Source organism: Physeter macrocephalus, chromosome 12 (genome assembly GCF_002837175.3).
Source record: "Physeter macrocephalus isolate SW-GA chromosome 12, ASM283717v5, whole genome shotgun sequence".
NCBI lineage: Eukaryota > Metazoa > Chordata > Mammalia > Artiodactyla > Physeteridae > Physeter > Physeter macrocephalus.
Window position 1 is genome coordinate 22,798,404 of NC_041225.1, and position 11,588 is coordinate 22,809,991.

At 48.9% G+C, this 11,588-nt stretch overlaps 1 protein-coding gene across 8 annotated transcripts in view; it reads right to left on the reverse strand.

Annotated features, from left to right (window-relative positions):
- Positions 1-11,079, reverse strand: part of TGFBRAP1 (transforming growth factor beta receptor associated protein 1) — a 62,163-nt gene extending 51,084 nt beyond the window's left edge. For all 8 annotated transcript variants that reach the window (XR_003682239.2, XR_008618819.1, XR_008618818.1 and 5 more), the window contains exon 1: positions 10,999-11,079. The gene's annotated coding sequence lies outside the window, so the exon portion shown is untranslated. The remainder of the gene's footprint in view (positions 1-10,998) is intronic.
- Between the last annotated feature and the right edge of the window lie 509 nt (positions 11,080-11,588).

The following is an 11,588-nucleotide window of genomic DNA, read 5'->3' on the forward strand; positions in this document are numbered from 1 at the left end:
ACCCGTGTCCCCTGCATCGGCAGGCGGACTCTCAACCACTGCGCCACCAGGGAAGCCCTGATCTGATATTTAAACTAACTTTTTCTTAGAACTGCACCTTAAAAGCATGGCTGTAATTTAAAAGATCAATATTTCAGTTTTCTCAAAATTGCAAAATATATACCTAGAGAAAAAAATGGAAAAATATTAATACATTCATGGACAATAAAAAAAGATAACATTACATATGCAACAAGCACCTGTATGTGTGCAAAAAAAGTTACAAGACACTGTGCCTTTCCCAAGAGTCTCCCAATCTCATTAAGGACATAATAGAAAACTACACAAGTAACACTACAAAGCAACGTGTGTGCTAAGGGCCAAAATTTAAATATTAGTGATTACTTTCCACCAAATTAAGAATATACACACCACCACTAGTGATAATCAGAATCTGAGTGTCTTTGAAAATGTTAATGTAAAAATACTAGTTTTCTTCTACAGATGTACACAGTATCTTGTAGTTACACCTGAAGCCACTGTCAAAAGAAGCTGTTGCTTTGGCAACTTCCTAGGTCCCTTTAGGTTTCCTAGGACACCTCAGTTCAATCAGTCCCTTCTTGCTGCTACACAGAGAGCTGGGCAGCAGATTTTGAGATTACCCATAAGCTTCAAAAACGTTTTTCTGTGTTCTTTACTTGAAGAACTGTTAAAACAGCCGTATAGGGTTCTAGAGGCCCTACTTCTCTTCGTAGCACTTGGCCGAGCCTGGGAGAGCTGATGCGTGTACACAATGCAAGACCTCGGGCTATACTCTGATTTCATGGACGCTGTCCCATAAAATAAGCACCAGGTCCAGATGGATCTCCTAACAGTTCTACCAGAACTTTGGCAATCGCATAATTCCAATTTTACACAATACATTCTCCTGAGAATAAAAAAGAAGGAGGGCTTCCCTGGTGGCGCAGTGGTTGAGAATCCGCCTGCCGATGCGGGGGACGCGGGTTCGTGCCCCGGTCCGGGAGGATCCCACGTGCCGCGGGGCGGCTGGGCCCGTGAGCCATGGCCGCTGAGCCTGCGCGTCCGGAGCCTGTGCTCCGCAACGGGAGAGGCCACAGTGGTGAGAGGCCCGCGTACGGCAAAAAAAAAAAAAAAAAAAAAGAAGGGGCGTATCCTACTTCATTTTATAAAGCCAGTGTAAAGTATAACTTTGATATCCAAACCAGATAAGGATATAGCAAAAAGGAAAATCACAGATCAGTCTTATAAATAAACATGCAAAAGTATTAAATGTTAGCACACTAAGTCAAGCAATACATGTATATGTGTGTGTGTGTGTGTGTGTATATATGAACACAATATGAATAAGTTGGCATGCAATACTGGTTTAAGGTAATAAAATCTGCCAGTTTAACTGAGCACATTTAAAGATTAACAGAGAAAACACATAAAAGAAGGAACAAGACCCTTATCATCTCTTGTGGGTTGAATTAAATCTCCCCAAATATGTTAAAAAGTGCTAATTCCCATTACCGGTGAATATGACCTTATATGGAAATAGGGTCCCTACAGATAATCAAGTTAAGATGAGGTCATTAGGGTGGACCCTAATCCAATATGAGTGGTATCCTTATAAAGAGGGGAAATTTGGACTCAAGACAGACATACGTAGAGGACAGACACGTGGAGACACAGGGAGAAGATGGCTATCTACAAGCCAGGGAACACCCAAGGCTGTGAGGGCCTCGGGGAGAGGCCTAGAATAGATTCTCCCTCAGAGTCCTTAGGAGGTACCACCTCCGCCACCACCGTGATCTCACACTTCTCTACTCCAGACTGCGGGACAACAAAAATTTATGTTGTTTAAGCCACCCAGTTTAGGGTACTTCGTTACGGCAGCCCTAGCAAACTAATACACCATCTGTAGTCAACACTGTGATGGAAGTCTTCACCAGTTGAAAAAGAATAGTTACAAAGAATTGAAGACAGACATAAAACTATAATTGTTTACAGGTGATAGTACCGTTTGCGTGGAAACTCACAAATAATCTATGAGAATTAATAAAAGGTTAGAAATATCCTTTAATCAAAAAAATCAGTATACCAAAGTAATCTGCATTTCTACACACGAGCAACAATTAGAAATTTTAATCTTGACTAAAGGACATTTACAGTAGTATACAAAAATTAAGGTATGAAGAAATTGTCTAGCAAAGACGTGTAAGAACTTCAAGGAGAAAAATCATAAAATCTTATTGCTAGATATTAAGGAAGACCTGATATTTAATCTCAGCATACATTTCTGCAGAAATTGACAGGCTGGTTTTAAAATTTAAATGATAATCCAAGTACCTAGAATAGTCAAAACAATCTTGAAAACAAAGAACAAAGTTGAAGGACCTACACTGATTTCAGCAATTGCTATAAAACTGGAGTAATTAAGATATCTAGATAGGCAAATAGATCAATGGAACAGGAGAGAAAGTCCAAAATTGGACCCACACATGTGTATTCAATTGGTTCTTGACAAAGGCACCAATGAAATTCAGTGGGGAAAGTAAAGTCATTTCCATCAATGGCACTGGAACATGTGGATAACCTTAAATGGGGTTAAGAATTAACCTCAATTATCCCTACCTCATACCATGTACAGAAATTAATCTGAGATGCATCAAATTATTTTAAAAGCAAAAGCTGAAACTATAAATCTTCTAGAAGAAAAGGCAGAAGAATATCTTTGGCGCCTCAGGGTATATAAAGATTTCTTAGGATACAAAAAGCACTAACCAGAAAAGAAAAAAAGGTGATAAACTGGATTTTATAAAAATTTAAAATGTGTATCCATTGAAAGACACCATTAGGGAAACGAATAAGCAAGCCCCAGAGTGGGAGAAAAATTTGTGATATACATATCAGGCAAAGGGCTCATTTCCAGAATATATAAGAACTCCCACCAACCAAAAATAAAAAGACAACTTTAGTTGTTAAACGGGAAAAAGATTCAAAAGTGAAGGTATGTGAATGACCAATAAGAACATGAAAAGATGTTCACCATTATTAGTCATCAGAGAAATCTATTTTAAGCCATGAGATACAATTTCACACCTATTACATTGGCGACAATTAAAAAGACCGACAAGGGCTTCCCTGGTGGCGCAGTGGTTGAGAGTCCGCCTGCCGATGCAGGGGACGCGGGTTCGTGCCCCGGTCCGGGAAGATCCCACGTGCCGCGGAGCGGCTGGGCCCGTGAGCCGTGGCCGCTGGGCCTGCGCGTCCGGAGCCTGTGCTCCGCAGCGGGAGAGGCCACAACAGTGAGAGGCCCGCGTACAGACGAAAAAAAAAAAAAAAAAAAGACTGACAACACTAAATGTTAATAAGGCTCAAGGACAACTAGAAACCTCATACTTTGTTGGAAGGAGGATAAAATGGTACTGTTGCCTTGGACATCTGGTGGTCTTCTACAAAGTTAAACATGCATATATCCTGTCACCCTGCAGTTCCGCTCTTAATGTTTCCATTTCTCCGGAGTACATGGCAACACCCACAATAAGACTTGTACAAGAATGTGCATAGCAGCCTTATTCATAATAGCCCAAAACAGGAAACAGCTCAGTTTTACCCATTTGTACCCATACGTGGAGTATTCACAAAGCAGAATACAACTTGGAAATAAAAAGGATTAACCACCGCTAAAGCCAACGGCATGGATGAATCTCAAAAACACTAAGTGAAAGAAACCATACACATACGTGTGTCTGCATGTATATGAAGTTCAAAAGCAGGCAACACTCATCTATAGTGATAGAAGTCAGAACAGTGGTTACTTTGGAAAGAAAGGGGTGACACAAGGGAACTTTCTGGGGTGACACAAATATCCTACATCTTGTTTGAGGTATTGGTTGCACAGGTGTATGGGTTTGTCAAAATTCGCTGAACTGTTCGCACTTAGGTTCGGTGTATTTTACTGTATGCAAAATTCTGCTTCCATAAAAAACAAACTTGCCCCTAAAAGACCCAGAGAAAAAAATGCAATTCCAATAAAATTGTAACAGGTATATATGCGTGTATCTGTGTGTGTGTGTGTATAACTCAACAGGAAGACTACAAAATTCATATGCAGAGAAGGACCCAAAAAAGCAAGACACTTCTGAAAAAGGTAAGGTAAGGGGACTTGACTCAACAGATAAGATGAGATATAAAGTGATGGCTATTACATAATGTGGTGCTGGTACAGGACGAACCCAAGAGAACATACCCGAGGGCTCAGAAACAGACCGTGCATATACGGAACCTAGAAATATGACAGAGGTGGCACTGTATATCACGGGGTGTATACAGAGCACGCACATGCTCAGTAAACAGTGCTGGGCAACTGGATATCCACAGAGAAGAAAAAAGATAAACTAGAGTCCTACATTATACCAAACATCAGAATTATTCCGGATGGATGAAGATTCTTAAGTATGGAAGGCATAACTTTAAAACTTTGAGAAGAAAATAGGGGGAAAATATGTTAATGACCTTAAGGTAGGGAAGAACTTCTAAAATAAGATAAAAAAGCACAAACCCTAGGGAGAAAGATAAATTTATTCACGCTAAAATGTAAAACCTACGTTCTTCAAAAGATACCATCAAGAAAGGGAAAAGTTAAGATGAAGAAACATGAGGATGGGGGAGAAGACGCTGACCTCACACGTCTGACAAAAAGACGCCTGGATGGTCCAGAGAACTCTCACAGGAAGAAAATAACACGAATCTCACAGAAGAACGGGCAAAAGGTGATCCGGCTTCTCATAGAAGCGGAGACGTGAATGGCCAGCAGCCGTGGAGGAGTGATCAACCTGCAGAACCATGTGGAATTGCAAACTGCAGCTACAAGGAGACTTCGCTGCATACCCATCAAGCGGACAACACCTCTGAAGTCCTATGACATTGGGTATTTGCAAGAACCTGGAGCAATGGAAACGTTCCACGCTGCGGGTAAAAGTCACAGCAGAAAGAATAAACATGGAATAAAAGCAATGTTTGGAGTAGAAAGATTATCTAGACGCATACAGACACTCGTAGACCCAAGGTTACGAGATTAAACAAAGAAAAATATACATATATACATATAGACTCCTGATCTGAGCCAGAAATAAATATATCCTGCTAAAAGAATGCTATGACAAAGTGCTGTTTATTAAGATGGGATCCTCGCCAATAATTACTTTTCTTGAACCAAAGGACACTGTTACCTCCTGTCACAGAACATTCACATAACATGAGAACAGCCTTAAGATGGGCATGGCATCTTGTGTGTCTGCAAAGAATCACACATTTGAGGATTACATCGACACTTTAAAATAAAACAAACTCTATAGAGCCCTACGCAGCATATGTGCATCAGAGATGTATCAGTTTAGAGGTAAACACCCATCAATCGGTATCACAGCCCTATCACAGGAGGTGCTCCCCTATGGACCAGCTAAAGATTAATTCTTACCTACATTTTAAAAAGGACACTTCACCTAAAGGCAGATTTGCTATTGTCCCATTTTACATTTTAAAAAAATTTTCTGATAGTCCTTTATAAGTGAATAGAGATGACACAGTCATTCTAACGTTTGGACCAGAGCCAGGCCTGATTCTAAGCCAACACAGGAAGATGGGCAGGACCATGGACCTCACATCTCAAACATCACGTCACCACCCCCCTTAAAGCGCTTCGGAAAGTGTGCCACTGCCTAAAAGGTAAACTCCAAACTGATCACAAGATGCGAAGCCCTTAAAAATGTAAACTGGGCCAACCTTTCCTCTTACTTACAAAGAGAAGTTACACTCATTAACCTAATCATATTATTCCACATTGGTCCCTTGTTTTATTAGCTACATTCAGTTCTGAACCCTTCAATTCCTCAGGCACTTGAGCTGGAAAGCCATGTCTACGTCTGCAAGCATGTGAGGTGCTCTACAAACCCACCAGCTGTCAAAAGGGATAGGGAGCAAAAACCACTCCCTGGGCACCGTTTCAAGGGACGGAAACCATTCATCAGAAAATAGATTTCATTGGGGGTCCAGTGGTTAAGACTCCACGCTTCCACCGCAGGGGCCACGGGTTTGATCCCTGGTTGGGGAACTAAGGTCCTGCATGCCGCAGGGTGCGGCCAAGAAATTAAAAAAGAAAGAAAGAAAGACTCTGACTGGGGGTCAGAGTCTCGGAAGTGGGCCCAGGGAGCATGGCAGAGACCCTCCAAGCGCCCGCCACTGGTCAGAGGAGTTCAGGCGTTAGCTGTAAGAGAGCTTGCATTCCTTGAATCTGCCTGTCATTTACAGTATTTCTACAAATGCAACTTTTTTTTTTTTTTTGCAGTACGCGGGCCTCTCACCGCTGGGGCCTCTCTCGTTGCGGAGCACAGGCTCCGGACGCGCAGGCTCAGCGGCCACGGCTCACGGGCCCAGCCGCTCCGCGGCACGTGGGATCCTCCCGGACCGGGGCGCGAACCCGCGTCCCCTGCATCGGCAGGCGGACTCTCAACCACTGCGCCACCAGGGAAGCCCTACAAATACAACTTTTAAAACATTTTTATTTTGCCATTTTAACAACAGACCTTCATAGAAAAACGTTTCGTAACAAGTTTCTCCATTAACCTGGGTAAACGCATTTATAAAGACCTGAGATACCAATACTCTAGAAGGCGGAAATCTTTGGGAAAACTGAAAATAGCAGTTCTACTGAAATCAGGTCTGAAAATATCAAACCTACAAGGGAATTAAAGTTGTCACACATTCTCACGTTCCAGGAAAGGGCCGGGGGGAGATACACAGCCTGCCAAGTTTCATCGGCTGCTTTCAACCCCACGTCAACAGGTTATCACGTTGGTCCCATAAGATCAGGAGAGACAGCTGAGGCCCAGAGCACGGAGCTGAGCGGAGGGGCCGGAAAGGAGGTCTCACAACACCGCAGGTCACCTGGCCTCTCTCCCATGGAGGCTGAGAAACAAGCTCGGGGCCAGTTTCTCGGGGACCCAGGAAGAAGCCCGAGCAGACGCTGGACCAGGGGAGCCGGGGAAGTCTGGGATGGACTCAGGTGGACAGAGGGTGTATTCCTGGCAAGTCACTTAAAGCCTCTGGGCCTGTCCCCTCCTCGAATCTGGGGGGATGACACGCTCCCTCTGGGCTATTCTCTGGCTCCTGTGGAGGACAGGGTAGTGATAACAGTATCCTAGGGAAGCCACACCCCCTGGGATGGTCCTCACGTGCCAGGCTCCAGATCAATTGGGCTCTTCCAGCTCACCGCAGTGGCCGACCAGGCCAGCACTCTCATCACTCCACTCCGCAGGGAGAGATGGAGCTCTCACAGGCTGAAGGACCACGGAGAGCGGGGCCCTAACCACTGTGCAACACTGCCCACCCCGGGGTCAAGGCCGCTCTGAGTCTGGATGAAGGATGGGCACCAGCTGACTGCGGCCCTGGGCCCCGGGTCTGCACAGATGCTTCGCTCCAAGAGGCGGGTGTCACTGTGGACACAGAGGCTACACAGCTGCAGGTGAAGAAACTGGGACTTCACCCCCGTTTCTGTTTCTGACTCCAAGGCCATGTTCTTCGTACTGCATTGACCAAAGGGGGCGAGTGTGACTTCGGATTCCCGAAGAGAACTCAGACAACCCCAGACACGGGGGGCACCATGGTGTGAGGCCCACAGGTGGGGTCCTCCTGCGGCTCCTCCCGAGGGACCCTCAGCAGTAGGTCCTCGCTTTCCATCCCGAGGCTAGAAGAGGGCGCCCAGGACCCGCCTCACCCTCCCTTCTTAGGTTTCTCTGTGGCCAAATGCCTCGCCCCCTTCCCACGCCCCCTAAACAACCTGTGTCACCAATAAACGCTTCTTCCCAAATGGAGTGCAGTCAGCACTGCCCTGTTCAACCTCAGATACAGAGTGACACGTGGACACGTTACTCCGCTAGCCCGGTAATCTTATCTAAACGGGACACACGTCTCTGTGGCGTCAATTGTTCTGAGGGACTGCAGCCCATGCTGCCCCTGTGCTTCTCTCAGCTCTCACAGCCGGCTGCTCAGTGACCTGGGCCTGAAATCCACCAGGAATCGACAACACATTTACTGACCTGCTCCAAAGACAACTTTTCCCCCTTTTGAAAATCAGGACACCACTGGATGACCGTTTAACGTTCTCTTTTGCACTCATGTGACAGAGATATTATAAGGCTAGTTACATCACAATAAACCTGTTTCAATGACCTGAAAGAGTATCTTAAAACAGAAGAAGAAAAAAATACAGCTAAGGCCGAACAACTAACTTGTCATTTTGATCTTTTCCCAGTACATACCTATATGTAACTATTCATAGTTGGGACCCTTTTCCTGGACAATACTAATCAGAATTATTTAAATACATATATATGTAAATATACACACACAAGTGTATGTACACATACATATATACACATACCACATATATGCATTTGCGTGTCTCTGTGTATATATGTCATATGCGTCCTGCAACAGCAGCATCAGCAGTTATAACTGAAGCAGGGATTTGGGAAGGGCAGGGCAGGGGAGGTGAACAAGGAGCAGAGGAGGGGTATGGATCTCCAGGGCATTTCCTTTGTGACATCTTCCTCAATACCGGACCTTCAAACCATCATAAGAATTATTGAGGGCCTACTGGATGCTAGGCAATTGTCCTCTTTCACATGTTATTTTTCTTGAACCTTTTTTTTTTTGTTGTTGCGGAGCACAGGCTCCGGATGCGCAGGCTCAGCGGCCACGGCTCACGGGCCCAGCCGCTCCGCGGCACGTGGGATCCTCCCGGACCGGGGCGCGAACCCGCGTCCCCTGCATCGGCAGGCGGACTCTCAACCACTGCGCCACCAGGGAAGCCCCTGAATCTTTAATTTACCCAACAGCAGCTACTTGACTATCAAAAGATCTTGATCTCAAATCATCTGCACGATTTCACAACCCGGTCAATGACTACTCCTGCCCTTCTGCATGGAGCACTCCAGCTCACTCGGGGTAGCCCCAAATTAACTTGTTACTTCTACGTTCATTTTGTAGTACGGTATTGTTCAAGCAAGAAAAACGGGCCAGGTTTGCCACAGAGGAGACGAGTTATAAAGTACAGGCCGAATTGTTGGGCAGTATCCAAACACCTGGCTGCCACAAATGATTAATGCATTTCTAATGAGAACTGAGACCAAGATGAAGATGCTTAACTCGTTAAGTCAAATTTCCTCGAGTTTTCTTAAAGGATCACAAAATTTTAATATTAGCGTGAAGGAATAAACCATAATAACTCCTTTTTTTTTTTTACGAACAGAAATGCTAGCTGCAGATCAGGCCTGGAAATTTCACGTTTTTTAAACAGCGAGCTCTGTGCTTTTAAAACTCGTCAACTGGAGCTGCCTGAGGGAAGAACAGGCTCTTGACAAAAATCCCTGTCACTGGAGGGTTAGGTAGAGGCTGGAGCGTCCTGGGAGCCCGCAGTGGGCGGCAACTTGCCTCCACCTGTAGGACCCGAGGACTGCCGTCCACCGTCCGAGTGGAAGAGAAAAGGCAGCGGACGCACCTGACGGCGAGGGCTAGCACCACACCTGTCCCCCGTGTCTTTGTAAAACGTGCACAGCAAACTGGAGCTCAGAGCCCCCGGGGAGTCTCACCCCAGAGGAGAGCCCTCCCTGGGTTAACAGTTACTCAGAGCCAAGACCGCGGACTTCAGAGCTGAGACAGCTACCACCCCACAACCTCATTTCTATTTAGTAACAATAATTCATCGAGCACCTACTAAGTGCCAGGCTCTGTGCCCAATGCACATTTTCTTCCTGGAATGCAAGTATCTTTTCTCATATTCCCCCTATTTTGATTGAAGAAATTGAGCCTCAGAACATCCAGTGAATGCCCTGGGCTCCCAGTTAGGAAGTGGCAGCGTCAGGGTTTGAACCTGCAGCTCCATGCCCACCACCGCCTTGGAGCAGCACTGCCCCTTTTCACAAAGGAACGGGGCCTGCGAAGGCTAGTGGTAGACGGCCTCTAGCGCCACACACCCGAGGCCGCTTCAGTGACCACTGAGGCTGCGTGGCTGCCAGAAATGGAAGGAAAAAGAAAAGGAAGCAGCTGGCCAGATGTTCCTTCCTATCTGACCATAGGGCTGGAATTTCCGGCTGACCGACAGAGAAGCGCGGTCAGAGGAGGGGTGGTGGGCTCGGGGGGCGCCTCCAGCCGTGAGCTCTGGGCCAGGGTCTGCCAGCTCACACTGCAGCGGACCCTCCTCACACATTCTCCCCGGGTCTTCACCTGCCACCACTGTCCCCGCAGCTGCCTGCCCTCCCCAAGCCCTTCCTCAAGGATGGAACCCTGATCCGACAGGTTGGGACCCCAGCACCCAGTACAGTCCGTGTGCATTAAGAGGCGCTGTGTGAACCCCCATTTCCAGAGGCCAGGTAGGGCCTGGGGGGTGATGGTCACCCAGCAGCCCGTGGCGGAAGCAATGGCAGGTGCAGGCGGGAGCTTGTGTCTTGAAAGCCACCCCTTAAAACACAGGAGGCGAGAAGCGGAGAACTCAACTTCCTCCCACCCGCACCTCCGTCCCAGGGGAGAACAGGGGCGCGGTCTCCCCTCCTCCCATCGCACCCCTGCCCCGTCTCCCAGTACAGGCCAAACAGGCCCGAATGTGGCCCGGAATCTGCACTCTCAAATCCCACGAGCTCCAGGAGACGTCAAGCACAGCGACAAAACCATCGCACGCACGGGTGGTGGGGAGACGGGCGAGGGGCACGGGGTGTCGTCCCGCCGGGCTCCTCCCTCCAGAACAGCGAAAGCCCACCCAAACCCGGACCAAGTCTCGGGTCTTCCCTGCCCCGAAAGCGCGCAGCCGCACAGCCGCCGCCTCCCGGCGCCGCGCGCCCGCCACCCGCGCACCTGCCTGCGCGCACCTGTCCGCGCACCTGCCCGCAGGCCGCCGCCCCGAGCCCCTGCCGACCCCAGCCCCACCCTCCCCGCGCTCCCTGCCCAGCCCGCGCTCACCGGCCCGCGCTCCGGCCGCTCCGGGCCCCGTGCCCCGGGCCGCGCGCTCCTGGGCCGCGCGCTCCTGGGCCCCGGCCCCGGCCCCGGCTCCGGCTCCAGCCCGGCCCCGCCGCTTCCCGTCACGTGGACGGCCGAGGGCGGGAGCGCCAGGCCCCGTCCGGCCTGCGGCCCCGCGTCGCCTGCAGACCCCGCCCCGGGCCGGGCTACGGGGAGGGGGGCGCCCCTCCGGCCTCCGGTGCCGGGGGTCTGCAGGGTTCCCGGCGCGGCTGCCTCGAGGGTCCGGGGGGAGACGCGCCGATCCCCGCGGGCGCTCGAGCGGAGCCTACCGGGCGCAGGGCGGGGTCGGTAACGCGGCGAGGCTGCCGCTGCCGGGGCCGCGCTTTCTCCTCCCCCGCGGCCTGCCGGACTCGCTCGCCGCCCTGCTTCTAGCACCGCGACGGCGCTGGGCAGTGCACCTGCTGAAGGAATGAATGAATCCATCCACCCATCCATCACTCCTGGGAGGGGCTGGACGGCGCTGCCACCTGAGGAAGTCGGGCTGGAGGAGTGGACGGCTGCTGGTGGCCCCCCTGGAACCGAAATGTAGTGCT